The sequence below is a fragment of the Talpa occidentalis genome, unplaced genomic scaffold, assembly GCF_014898055.3.
Source record: "Talpa occidentalis isolate TD23 unplaced genomic scaffold, MPIMG_talOcc4v2.1 talOcc4.17, whole genome shotgun sequence".
In the NCBI taxonomy this organism is placed as follows: domain Eukaryota; kingdom Metazoa; phylum Chordata; class Mammalia; order Eulipotyphla; family Talpidae; genus Talpa; species Talpa occidentalis.
Genome location: NW_023601754.1, coordinates 27,453,433 through 27,466,704, shown reverse-complemented (window position 1 = coordinate 27,466,704; position 13,272 = coordinate 27,453,433). Strand labels below are relative to the sequence as shown.

Genomic DNA, 13,272 nt, shown 5'->3' with positions numbered 1-13,272 from the left:
CTTTTATTATTGTCACTTAAGCTTCCTCCGTTGATGGAGCATAACTTTCATCATCTCCTTTCAGCAGCCCAGTGGTTCTGGTTAGCGCTGTGCGGTTATTGAAGCAGAAGTTGCAGCTGAGAGTAAGAAAACCAAGACTTACCTTCTGTAGAGACTAGGGTCATGGGAGTTACCTGGGCCTGACCTTGTGGGAAGGAGGTTTAGCTGTTTTACCCATCAAGTATCCCACTTTAAAAGGATCAGTGATATGCCTTACTGAACACTTCCTGGTATGAAAGCTGACACACTCTTTTAGCTTCTGTTCTGAAAATGCATAGGAGAAACATGGAGGTTAACCTCAGACTTTCCAAGGGAATGTGATCTTCAGGGGAGCTTCAGTAAGCAGGCTCAGGGATCAGACTCAAAAGCCAGGCTCAGGGTTCAGACTCTCAACCCAAAGTTTTCAGTTAATTTGTATCAACAGAAGAGAGTCTGTGATACATTGTTTTTACTAGGGAGGACTCTTTTTGTCTCCTAAAGAAGAAAATTCCTATTTTCTTTAAGGCGTCAGATACAGATGACTTGTACATTTACAACTGAGATCAATGAAATCTGATCCCTTTGTTCCTAAATTCTTACTCCCCCTCCACAACACCTCCTTAGTTTCAGTCTGCCCCAAAGGATATGGTCAAATTTCCAAAGGATCCTTCTCACCCCAGGACTACAAATTACCCTGACCCTTAAAGAAAAGAAATGGCTCAATAAGAGCAGAGGGTTGAAAATGGAATTGATCTCTTCCCTGGAATGATCCAGAAAAGATTTTAAAAGGCCCATTATCTGGGTCATTTTATCTCAACAATAATTTTAAGATTTTAAGATGGTGACCTGAGTGAATTAATTTTCTTCTTCTTCTTCATCATCATCATCATCATCATCATCATCATCATCATCATCATCATCTCATCATCACCTCCACCACCATGACCACTATCTTCTTTTTCTTTTAAGAAAAAAAAATATTGAAGTGCTGTGAGGGACTCTGTCTGCCTACCAAGAAGGGTAAGTCACCAGGTTAACAGTGTTTAATGCAAAACAAATTGCCAAGTTGGCACTGAGCAGTGTGAAATCTAACTGGCTAGAAACTGTGTCTCATTAGAGACCATCCAGACAGTAAGCAAATGCAGTTGGATATAGTCATGTGATTCCTTCACTGGAATCACAGAAGTGATATTTGCTGCTGGGCAGCCAATTGAGTCCCATGAATCTGTTTGCAGTCTCTCTTCTTTTACATTCTGTCTCTTCTAAAATCTCATCCCTTCCCTGCACTGTCAGCTTGCTTTTGCCCACTTGCCTTCACCAAACATGCTAGAATCTTCAACAAAGACACTCCATTAAGTTGGCTTCTTCAAGACTCACTGGGACAAGTGTAAAGTCTGGATACCCCACTAACCAGTTGAGTCAAGGCCCTTTGTGTTCTTTGCAGATTAGAAATAAACATATTTCTGGCAGAAAAGGACTTGCCTTTGGTGGAGTCCACAGAGTAGATGTTTACATTTATGCCAAGATTTGTTCCTAACCTCTGCTCAGCATTTGTTTTTCTGAAAATGTAGAGAGAAAATCATCATATGCAAATAAAAGCTAAAACATTTCTCATATTGCAGAGTCGAGTGTTACCAGCACTTATATTTCTTGTGAGTTGGCTCCTAAACTTCAGAAAAGCCTGCATCCCTCCCAAGAATGATGGCACACTGATAACTCATTTCCATCAAGGAATTGTTCAAATCAAAAAACTCTTGAAGTTATCCTCAGTTTCTTTGTTCCTTCACACCCACTTAATTCACTAAGGTCTTCCTGCCTCCATCTAAAACAATAGTCCATAGGGCCTCCCCGGTGGCGCAGCGGTTGAGTGCTGGGTTCCGAAGCTGCCCGCAGCCTCTGCAGCGCTGGTTCGATCCCCAGCTGCTCCCCGGCCACTGGAGGAGGGTCCCACATGGCGCGCAGACCTCTCCTGCCGCCCGCTGCTCCCCTCAGCAGTGTCCTTAGGTCCTTCTGCCTGCTCTGCTCCCCGCTCTGACTCTGGTGAATTCTCTCACCCTCCCGCGCTTCTGACTGTACCCAGTGCTTGGATAAATAAATAAATAAATATTAAAAAATATAAAAAATAAAAAAATAATACATTTAAAAAAAAAAAAAACAATAGTCCATATAAAACTATATCTCAAATCTAGCTACTTCTTTCCCCCTCTGGTACCATCAGGCAAGACCACCATCATCATTTACCTGGTACCTGTGAAAAGCCCCTCCTTGTTTTTTTTGATAACTTATCTGCCCTATAATACATTTTTCACATAGTGATAAAAGTCATCTTTACAAATCATAAGTCAGATCATGTCACCACCCTACTTGAAAATCCTTGGGGTTTCCTGATGCTCTTAGGAAAAAACTCAAACTTCTTTTTTTTTTTAAATAATAAATTTTATTTTTATATTCCCCATACAATTGCAACCCCCCCATTCTGACCCCAATCCCTCCCCTCCCGCCCCTCACCCCCCAAAAAAGTGTCTCTGGTTCATAGTTTTTTGTTGATTTTGATTTTCACTTTCTTATAGTTATTCATTTTCCTGGTCCCTTATTTAAGTTTTCTAGATTCCTGCTATGAGTGAGACCATCCGGTATTTTTCTTTTTTTTTTTGGCTTATTTCACTGAGCATGATCCCTTCCAGCACCATCCATGTTGCTGCAAATTGCATGTGTTTATCTTTTTTGAATGCTGAGTAATATTCCATGGTGTATATGGACCACATCTTCTTGATCCAGTCATCTATTTTTGGGCATTTGGGCTGTTTCCAAAGCTTAGCTATTGTAAATAGTGCTGCTATTTACAGCAGGTGCTCTTTGGAATTGATGTTTCTGTGTCCTTTGGGTAAATACCTAGGAGTGGAATTGCTGGATCATATGGAAGCTCTATGTTTAGTAGGTCCAGAAATCTCCACACAGCTCTCCATAGTGGTTGGACCAGTCTGCACTCCCACCAACAGTGCAGGAGAAAACTCAAACTTCTTGTCACCACTCTCCTCTAACTGATCTAATCTGATCTTTTCCCCCCAGGTGTTTTAGTCACACAGATATTCTTCCTGCCCTGGAAGTCACTGATGGACCTTTGCATGGGTTCTTATGAATACTCAGAATGTTCTTTCCCTGATCTTTGCATACCTGGCTTTGTCTTAGCCCACCGGTCTCTATGTAAATGTTATTTCCTCTAGAGAGAACTTCTTGACTACCCAGAACATTACTGTGACTTCTCTGACCTTCCCAATATCTCTCAATCACTCCATCCTGTTTTTGCTCTCTTCATAACCTTTACACTTTTCTAAGTCATCTTGTCTATGGTATGTTTACAATGTAAGTGTTGGTCTCCTCTTAATTGAAAGTACGTGCCAGAGGAGGAACCCTGTTTGTTCTCTATGTTGTGGGTGATTCAGCACCTAGGACAGCACTCAGGCCTTGTCAGAGAACTGAATGCGCTTATTCTAGTTACCCAAGCCAACACATTAAGTCATTGAGTCCTCTCTCTTTATGGTCTTTCACTCCATCCTGGTTTTTTGGTTTCCCCCCTATTCTCCTGAAAAGTTTTTGGGTGAGCAGTACTTCCAGTTTTACTTTTAATTCTTTGCAAGAAATAGACTTTGAGTTGTACATCTTGTTGCTCTGTCATTGAAGTCACTTCATGCTAAGCCGTCTGTGACTGTTTCCTAACATCAGAGGCAGAGCAGTGTCCAATGTTAATATGCCAGTGTTTGTATGCAGAGTTAATCTGTTCTAGGATGACAATGAATCAGAGGAGAAATGTTGAAAACGACACTTGAGGGATCTTAACCCCCTGGATGGCCCTTGCTAAGTCAGGAGAGGCCTCTTTTGCTGGAAATTCAGCTTTCTTGCCCTTCTGGGAGAAATGATGCTGTGAAGAGGTTGAACAACCTAGTCACAATACAGGGTGAAAATTGTGGGAAAGTGGGTGCTGGAAGAACCTCTGTGGAGAAACGCTGCTCACTACTCCAAAGTAGGGGCCAAAAACTTTTGTGCTTTAATGGGACAGTGTTTCATAACAGAAGTTGCTTTTTTATTATATAAGAATAGGTGGTATGCATGCATGACTGCTCCTTCATACATTGCTATTTAAGAACACACACTGCTCTAGTTGGAGATATTTCTACTGGTTCTAGGAGGTTGGAAGCCATCATCCCTCTGGAAGGATAAAAATTCCATTCAAACTAGCCTGCTTCTTAGACTCCCAAGTTCTGAAATTTTATGAACTGATTACTAGAAAGAGAAGGCAGTGATTGTCCTGTTGGGTAAAATCAAATTGGGGGATGGTGGCAAGGAACTCAGGGATAGAAAAAATTAAAATAATGAAAATCAATAGTGCATCTGAAATGATCTTACAGTTCAATCTGAGCAGTTCTTTGCACATGTAATTTGTGAGAAAATTCTTTTTGTTGTGGTGGCAACAAACACATTCCATATAAATGCACAAATATTTTGCTGATAACTATACCATGTTACATTGTGGAGAGTGTGGAATCAAAATCCATCATAGAATGTTAGGGTTGGAAGGAGCGGAGCCCATTTTAGGGTTGAGTAGATAAAGTCCAAAGGGGGAAGGAGTTTTTCCAGGGCGTTAAAAATCATCTGCTGCAGAGCTGGACCTGAAACCAAACCCCTGTCTCCTACTCTGTGTGATTTCTTCAGCCCAGATGCCAGCTCTCTCTTCACCCCCTGGTTCTGTGTCAAGGCACCCGGATGTACGTTGCTCACATGGTAACTTAGACATCGCCCTTAGATTCTGAAAGTACTTTCCTCAAAAAAAAAAAAAAAAAAAAAGGTCTTCATGAGTATGGGGATGGCAAAGAGAGTCATACCACGAAGACCCTAAAACATCTTCTATAGAAATTTCTGGTTAAAATGGCCACTACTGGTCATTCTCAACTGTCCTCTATGCAGTGCTCTGCCATCTGGCTCTTAATCATGTCAGGATGCAAAATCTCCCTTTTTTCTCTGCCAAACTGCTTAGTTCTTTCCTCAACCTGCCCTCAACCCTGTAAATCCACAGCCCATGACACAAAGCATCCTCTAGTTAACAGGACTTTAGAAGACAGTTTGCTTGCTATCTTTATTACCTGAGCATGCTCCTAGAGTTTTACCCCTGTTACCCCAGACAGCTTATCAAATTATTTCCTTTAAACTGATGTAGAGTTTCTCCAGGAGGAAGTCTGAAATGAGAGATTTCCCTGTTGTCCTTAATTTCCATAACAACACAGAGATTCCTAAACAAACTTCCTGGGACCCTTTCAGTCTCAGCTCTGCTCAGGGAATCTTACTGGTACCTTCTCCATTCTGGGTTCAAATCCGACCTTCTGAACCAGAACAATGACAGTGAGGAAATGTTCTTAACTATTGATGTGTGCCCTGCTCGGGGACACCAAGGCCCTTTCAGTTCATCCCCTCACAGATCTGGGGCACCTCTCCACGACCCTACTCCATCCTAGTGCACTCACAGTTGTCTTAGAAGATACTGCAGGAAGTTGTTCTTTGCGGGTAGCTAGCCGGTCCCCACCTTCTTGGTGTCTGAGTGTGTGTGTGGCGTCTGTTGCTGGAGGCCCACAAAGTGTGGCATCAGGACTGGGGGAGGAGGCCAGCTGGTGAGGCTGGTGAGGGTCCTGTGTGTCTCAATAGTGTCCCTTATAGCGGTCACCCATGACCTCTGTGGGTGGGTCACAGGGTTTTCCTCCCTTCAAGCCAGGCCGCTGCTACCTGCTCACATACCACTTTATTACCTGCACTTACTACACACATCGCTGATTCTTTTCTGTGGTTGATCCCAAAACTACGGGATTTTCTGTGGTTGACCCCAAAACTATGGGATTTTCTCTGGTTGATCCCAATGCTTTATGGAAACAGCGGTTTGAGCTCTGCTTCCTGGAGAGTCCCCAGAAGGTTACCTGGCACAAAGAAAGGACCACAAGCAGACCGTTTTCCTACTCAGGGTGACCATAAGCCTCCTCTCCTACCATGTGCATCCTCTTGTTGGGTGCTAGGTGTTTTATATACGTCACCTGTAATCCTCACGACACCTCAAGGGAGTGGATGCCACCACCCCCATTTCAAAGATGAAGAAATCAAAGGTCTGTTAGGTTTGGGAGTCGCCAGAGGTCACCCAGCCATTGGTGGCAGAGCCAGAGTTTGAACCCAAGGCTGCCTGTTGCCAAAGCTGTGTTCTTTCCACAGCGCCTTGCACGGCTCTTGGTAAGATTCCCCGGGAAAGACAGCTCTTCCTCTTCTTTCTAAAACAGACAGACACAGGCAATGTGGAACTGAGTTGTTCCAGAGCTGCCATCTGTTAAGAGGTCGTACCATGGCACAAGATGGAAGATGAGTCGTGGGTGAAAATGTGGGCCCCACGAGGGGGAGCACTGCCTCCTTTGGGGTCCATGTCTCAGGGACTGCCCTCTGGACACCACTTCTGTGCTTTCTGATATGCGACCTGCTGTTCACTGCTGGAGTGTGTCCCTTCACAGATGTCCATGCATGGTTGCAAGTTCCCCAAACCACAGTCCAAAGTCTTGGTGGACCTTGATCAGACCTCGGACCCCTTGAGAGTCAGTGGGCAGCAGCTTTAGTCAGGTCTGAGCATGCCATCCTGTGTACTGCATTGTATCATTTAAAGGTGTTGAGTTGACCTTGAAGATCAACATGTGACAAATGTTTGTGTTGGCGTGTGTATTTATGGACTGACACACACATGTGTGACTGAACATGGGTTGACAATGTTGAAAAGAGAGAAATTCTGAAGCAACTGCTATTGATCTCTCCAACTGTTTGCATGGCGGTGGGTAGAGGAGGAAGTGGCTACTGCGGGGCTGCCAGCCAGCTCTGCTGTCCCAGGTTCACACTCCCCGACAGCCCGTGAAGGCAGCGCTTATGGTCTGGATCACGCATCTCTGCGCTCGCTCGGGCGCCGACTGCAGGGAATCGGAGCCCCCACGAGCCCCTGGTGTCCTCCTGGCAGTGCCTGAGGGGTGGGCTGCTGCCAGATCACCGCTCCCAGACAAATGTGTGAGTGAGTGCTCTAACTCAACCCAAAAGAGCTTTTTAAAAATCAAAGGCAAATCTTTGAAAAGTCAAGGAAAGATGCTTTTGTGAAATTTTTTTTCAGTTTCCCTAAGTTACTGAAAATTTTCAGTTGTGGAACCTATTAGGATTTCCTGCTCGGTGTGCTGGAACTTGATGATGTCCTGGGCCCCTTTGGGCCCAGCTGCTGCCAGTGGTGCAGAAGTGGCAGGTTCTGGACGTGTCTGCCCTAGGTGCCTGCTGTGGAATGTGTGAGAAAGCCCTCAGGACACCATTCCTTTACTCTGACCCCAATCCACTAAACTCACAATTCCAACCATATTGCTATCCAGCGAGGCCTAGTCTAATATTTATAGCTAAAAGTTAACAGTGTGGATACTCAGCATCTTGATATCTGCAAATGAAATTAAGGCAGATAATTTATGACTCTTAAGTGAATATGTGAAGACATTATGGAACCCATCATGGGGCTCCCAGAAGCTATTGGATGGGGTTTCCTAGAAGCCCCTACTATCCATGGGAAGTTTATTAAACACAGGAACCACATAGCATTTCTCCTCACTGTGGTTATTTGATTACTAGGTTTTCACTTTCCTACATTTTACTCAACATAATATTTCCTTACAGAGCTCTGCATGCCGAGATTCTGACGGAATCCCACAGGGAGAGGCACAATTAAGAATCTTATGCAATAACACATTCTTTTGTCCTTGTGATCAGCATATGTATGGCCATCCACAGTGGGGAAAATAGTGCTGATGTAGGTTCTCTGACTTTGGCTTTTTATTTTTGCAGAACCATATTTGTGGATTTTAGTTATCCTATCATAAGCCAGGGTATTATATACCTCAGCATTATGGTAACATTAAGGCATTGACTTCTGGGATAATGACTATTGCTTCTGCAGCAATCTGCTCTTAAGGACACCCTGGGAATATTTCATACTTATCAGTTTTTGACCTCTGAGGCTATATCTATGTAATTTTAAAACATATTGTCATTTCCATACAAAACTAAAACAAAAAGCAATTAACCAGTTGCCTAGTGTTGTCTAGATAAAAAGATCTAGATAATCAACGTAATCTTTGATTTGGCTTGATTGATTAATTAATTAAACATTTATTGAGCAGGGCTGATAGTCAGAGAACAGCTAGGTAATTTGCAAATGTTGATCCTGCCTGTGAAAGGTACAGGGCTGGTGGTGGGGTGGGGACAGCATTGTTAGTGGGTGCGAGGAGGGCCTCTTCTTCACTTACCCCCGAACCAAAAACATGTCCTTGGGAAATCAGAAGCTTCGATGCTTGGTCATGGCAATGGGTCTCAGTGCGTGCTTGTGTGTGGTGTATACTGAGTATAGCTGTACATGCACACACATACTGTGCACACACAAGCATGCACACATGTGCATGCCTTCAGAGAAATGTGGTCACGAGGATTAAGAAGTCTCACCCTCATTGTCAGTGGAGGTGCTAATTAGTACACACTCCATGGAGGATCGACAGTCCTGGCCACCAAACGACAAGATACACACATCCTTTGACGCAGTCATTCAACTTCTAGGAATTTATCCTAGAGATACACTTGCATATGCCAATGATGAATATTTAAAGGTCTTCATTATTAATGCATTAACTCATTCATCAAATATTTAATGAGTTCCTGCTGTTTCCCAGCCACTGTTCTAGGCACTGGGGAAGCATCAGTGAACACTACTGTTCTTCCCTCCTAGGACCTCGTAGCCTGGTAAAGGAGGCAGATGATAAGCACAGACACCCAGGAATGCATCCATAGCCAGACAGGAGGGTGCCCCTGCATCACTGGTGCCTGGCTCAGTCACATTTCTGTCCTAGTTATAACGGCTCGAAGTGTCTCTCTCTTTCTGCTTTCAGAAGTGGTCCAGTCTTTCAGAATTATGTCTCAGATCATAAGTTATATGGTCACCCTGAGGTGGCTCTGATAAATGCCATGAAAAAGAAAAATAAAGTAGAAAAGGAGGGGAGGAGTATAGTGGGTGCTGTTCTGTGTTTTTTTTTTCTTTGTGGAGAGTTTGTAGTAGTCCCCCAAATCAGAAACAGTCTGAAGGACCAGCAGTTGAAGACTATATTCATATAATAGACTACTAGGTAGCTGTCAAAAAGAATGAGACAGAATTATGTTTACTGTTCGGGAATAATCTTGAAGATAAACTATGAAAAGAACAAGGTGCAGAGCAATGTGTGCAATTTAACCCCGCTGTTTATCTGAAGAAGAAGGACACACAGATGTGTTTGGCCATGTACAGGAAAGCTCTCGAAGGACATAGGAATCTGCTAACTGTGGTTGCCTGTGGAGGGGGAGATTGAGATACTGAAGGCTAGGGATGGAGGGAGACTTGCTTTCATCATATACTGTTTTGTTTTCTTTGACTTTTTAAAAAGCTCTGCACATATGTTACCTAATAAAAAAAGAGATAATAATTGGTAAGAAAAGATCTCAAATCTAGTCATGAAGTGCAGGAATCTTCTAGAGCAGTGGTTCTTTCTCAGGCCACATTAGACCCCCTCAGAGCACTTTAAAAAATACAGGTGTCTGGACCCTGCCCCCAGAGATTCTGAGTCACTTGGTTGTAGATGGGCCTGGTGTTGGTATTTAAAAATGAAACTGGCCCAGGTAATCCTGATGTGTCGGGGGGCTGGGAGTTAGCACTGTTCAAACTTTAATGTGCACAGGAGTTGTTGGGGATATTGATAAAGTACAAAGTCTAAGGCATAGATCTGGGGTGGGCATTTCTAACAAGGCTCTGCGTTACTAACTGGTCCCCAGTGATGCTGATGGGATACACCAGTAGGAGCACAAGACTGGAATCTCTCCTGTTCAGAACAGATAGTCCCTGTGCCACTGCTTACACATCTTTGGAGAGGAGCTGCTGACTCCTTTTTGAATGTCATTGTTTCATGGAAGAGTGACTGCAGATAATTAGCTTTTGTAACTTGGAAGATCTGAATGCTACTGAGGTGGCGTGGGATCCTGGACTTAAATCTTCTATGTCTATTATTCTTTTAGGTCTTCTGAGAGCACAGGGTGAGGTGTAGCATGGACCATTCATTCATTCATTCATTCACTCACTCATTCATTTGGGGAACTAGCTTCCAACATTATTCCATGGTGATACTGGGGAAACCCTTCCACCATGGGCAATTCAGAGATGGTACCGATGGTATGAGTTGGTGATACCCCTGAATGGCATAGGAGATGTTAGCCTGGAAAGGGAGTGGTCAGCAGGTAGCACAATTTTTGCTTGTTGGCAGATGTGGGGGCGGGTCTGTGCCTGACACCGTCATTTGCTTGGAGCCCCTAAAGATCCCTGACAGAGGGAGTCACTTTCCTGAAAGCAGATGTGGTGCTCACTGTGTAAGTACAATTGGGTGAAGTGCCCACTGGTCATGGTGGCATCTGTCCCTGCACAACCTCAGTGTGAATTTCTAATGGGCTCCTGAGGGTCATCAAGTGCCTTCAGCCTGAAGGTGCCTTGTTTTGGCTGAATGAGAAACTTAAGGAAGTGGGAATTGGTCCTTTGTTAGTATCATAGTGTAGGGGCAGTATAGGGTGATTATCAGGCTTTTCTGCCCTCCCGCCATTGGGGTTGATGATGGATCCCTGTGGTCCTGCATGCATGCCTGATGGTGGGCACCTGAGGTAGGGTGTGGGCATATGTAAGTGGGTACACCTGGGCTGAGAGACTGGGCTTATAAGGGCGGCGTCATGGGGATGCCAGCAGAACAGCAGGGTGAAAGAGAGAGCAGAACAGAATCAGCAGCAGAGAAGAAAGGCCAAGAGAGAAGGCCGGAGAGCCCAGAAAGAGTGAAGACTTGCTGGCACCTCTGCCTGCCTTGTATGTGGTAAATCCCAATAAAACCCTACAAAAGCCACTGAGGGCTCCAGGACTCCTCCTTACCCCATCTGCATAGGATCATAGAAACAAGCCCTGTGCTTCCTGCCGCTACAGGGAATTGGTCCTTTGTCACTATCATAGTGTAGGGGCAGGATGGGCACAGGGCAGGATCTCTGTGATCGAGCAGATGGGTGAGGAGGAGTCCTGGAGCCCTCGGTGGCTTTTGCAGACTTTTATTGGGATTTATCAGGTACAAAGCAGGCAGGAGTGCTGGGGGGCCAGGAGGCTGGCAGGCCTCCCAGCTCCTGGCGAGTCCTCACTCTTTTTGGGTTCTCCGGCATTCTCCTGTGGCCTCTGCTTCTCTGCTGGTTCTGGTAGTTACGTTCCATGCTCCTTTCGCTCCTTTTGCTCTTGCTGGCATCCCCGTGACACTGCCAGTCTCTCAGCCCAGGTGTGCCCACCTAAGCATGCCCACACCCTACTCCAGGTGCCCGCCATCAGGATACATTCAGGGATCCATCATCAATCCTAATAGCGGGAGGGCAGAAAAACCTGATACTTTTTCACCTTACCCTACACATAGTCCTCACCCTTCACAGCGTGTTCCCCTTTCTACCTGGGCAGATGAAGCATCCATGTTTCAACCTTTTGGATTCTTCTTTGAACAGCAGAAGGCAAATATCTGGGAATGATTTCTTTTTCCAGTGGAACAAGAAGAAAAATCACCTCTTTCCATGCAGAGGGGCTGCCACACAATAGAGCTGGAGCAGGGGTCTGTGGGGATTGGGGAAGGCACAGGAGATGCAAGGATCATTTCCCTGCAAGCTGACTCTGAAGGGAGCCTGTCTCTGCTTTTGTTGGGACAGAAGGTGCCTGATGGGTGGGGCGTGAGGCATTGGATCACTGAAGGGGGAAGTGAAACCTACAGGTGGGGAGGTTCGAGAGGTATTCAGGGTGTATGTTTGTGGAGGGCTCCCTCAGCATGCCTGACCACTTCCTTTCTTTGCCCATGAGCTCTCCTTGCCCAAGAGGCTTTTCTCCCTCCTCACTGCTTCACTCTTCTTGTTGGGAAGGACCCATTTCAAAATGCCTCCTGACTTCCTACCTTCTCTACTTCCCATCTGAGGCAGGCCAAGTCCATCTCACCCACCCTGCACCTTCAGGGATTTTCGTAAACTTGACACTTGCTATTTATCCTCTAAGACCCAAACTCCCAACCAGAATTCCAGGCAGCCTGTTCCCTTTGTCAGGGCCATTTTGCAGCCCTAATCCCCAGTGCCCTGCTCAGATCCAGTGTGTAACAGCATTGCAGGATTTAACTGGCAAGGTGGGGAACAAAGGCAAATTAGAGGGGACCCAAGCAATACTATTCACAGACATAATACCAGCCAGTGGCTCCTGGCTCATAAAAATGTGGCTGGGCTGAGTCTTTATTTTGCAATTAACAGAACGTAACTGAGCTGGACTAGTGACATTTTTGGGTCACCCAGAACGATTCAGTGTGCCCCCTCCCTCTTACCCTCTGTATTTGCCTACCATCCCATCCGGATGAAGGCCGAATCCAGAGCAGAGGTCTGCAGGCCAGGGTCAGGCCCAGGCCCAGTGTACAGGACCCGGCAGATCAAACCCAGAATGAGAAGCAAAGTTGGATCCGAAAACTCAGAGGGAAGGTCCAAACTAAACTGAAGTCATTTCAGATCAGCAGTAAGAAGAGTCTTTGTTGGCTGTGTCAAAAGACCTTTCAAATATCTTCTTCTTGTAGCTCCTCCATTCCTTGGGTCCCAAGCTGCGTGGCTTCCTGGGTATGTTTCCTGTGTGTTTCTCTTAGCTGCTGTAAGTCCTGGAAATGGAGACCAGGCTCATCCCTGATATCTTCGGCTTGCAGCACTCAGTAGGTGTTCAATAAGTATTTTCAAATGACTCTGAATCTATGATATTTAACAAAAAGACCCCAACTTCTCTGACTTCCTTCAGACCCTGCAGTGTATTGTACCTTTGCTAAACCTCATACAAGCAATTCAGTGGGAAGGAGGAAGCCCTTAAGCATACAGCATGTAGTAGGCCCTCACCAAATGCCAGTAAATGCAACCTGCAAGAAAACGTCATCCATGCTTTACTTGGACTAGGTCACTCTCACCTTAACTAGGGTTGCTGGTTTGCTGTTAAGGAAATTGCTTTTCTCCCCAGTTGGAGCCTAAATCAGCCCGTCCCCACTGACCCTCAGGACAGAATCGACTGAGTTACCTTGTGTGGGCCCAACTTTTGAAAGATTCAATTTTCCTAATTTCCCTCCA

At 45.1% G+C, this 13,272-nt stretch overlaps 1 long non-coding RNA gene across 3 annotated transcripts in view; it reads left to right on the top strand.

The window, feature by feature from the left end:
- Positions 1-13,272, top strand: part of LOC119249198 (uncharacterized) — a 158,105-nt gene that overhangs the window by 16,185 nt on the left and 128,648 nt on the right. For 2 of the 3 annotated variants that reach the window (XR_008552467.1, XR_008552466.1), the window contains exon 3: positions 988-1,038. The exons of the other annotated variant lie outside the window; for it this stretch is intronic. This is a non-coding gene — a long non-coding RNA (uncharacterized LOC119249198). The remainder of the gene's footprint in view (positions 1-987; positions 1,039-13,272) is intronic. 3 annotated transcript variants of the gene reach the window in all.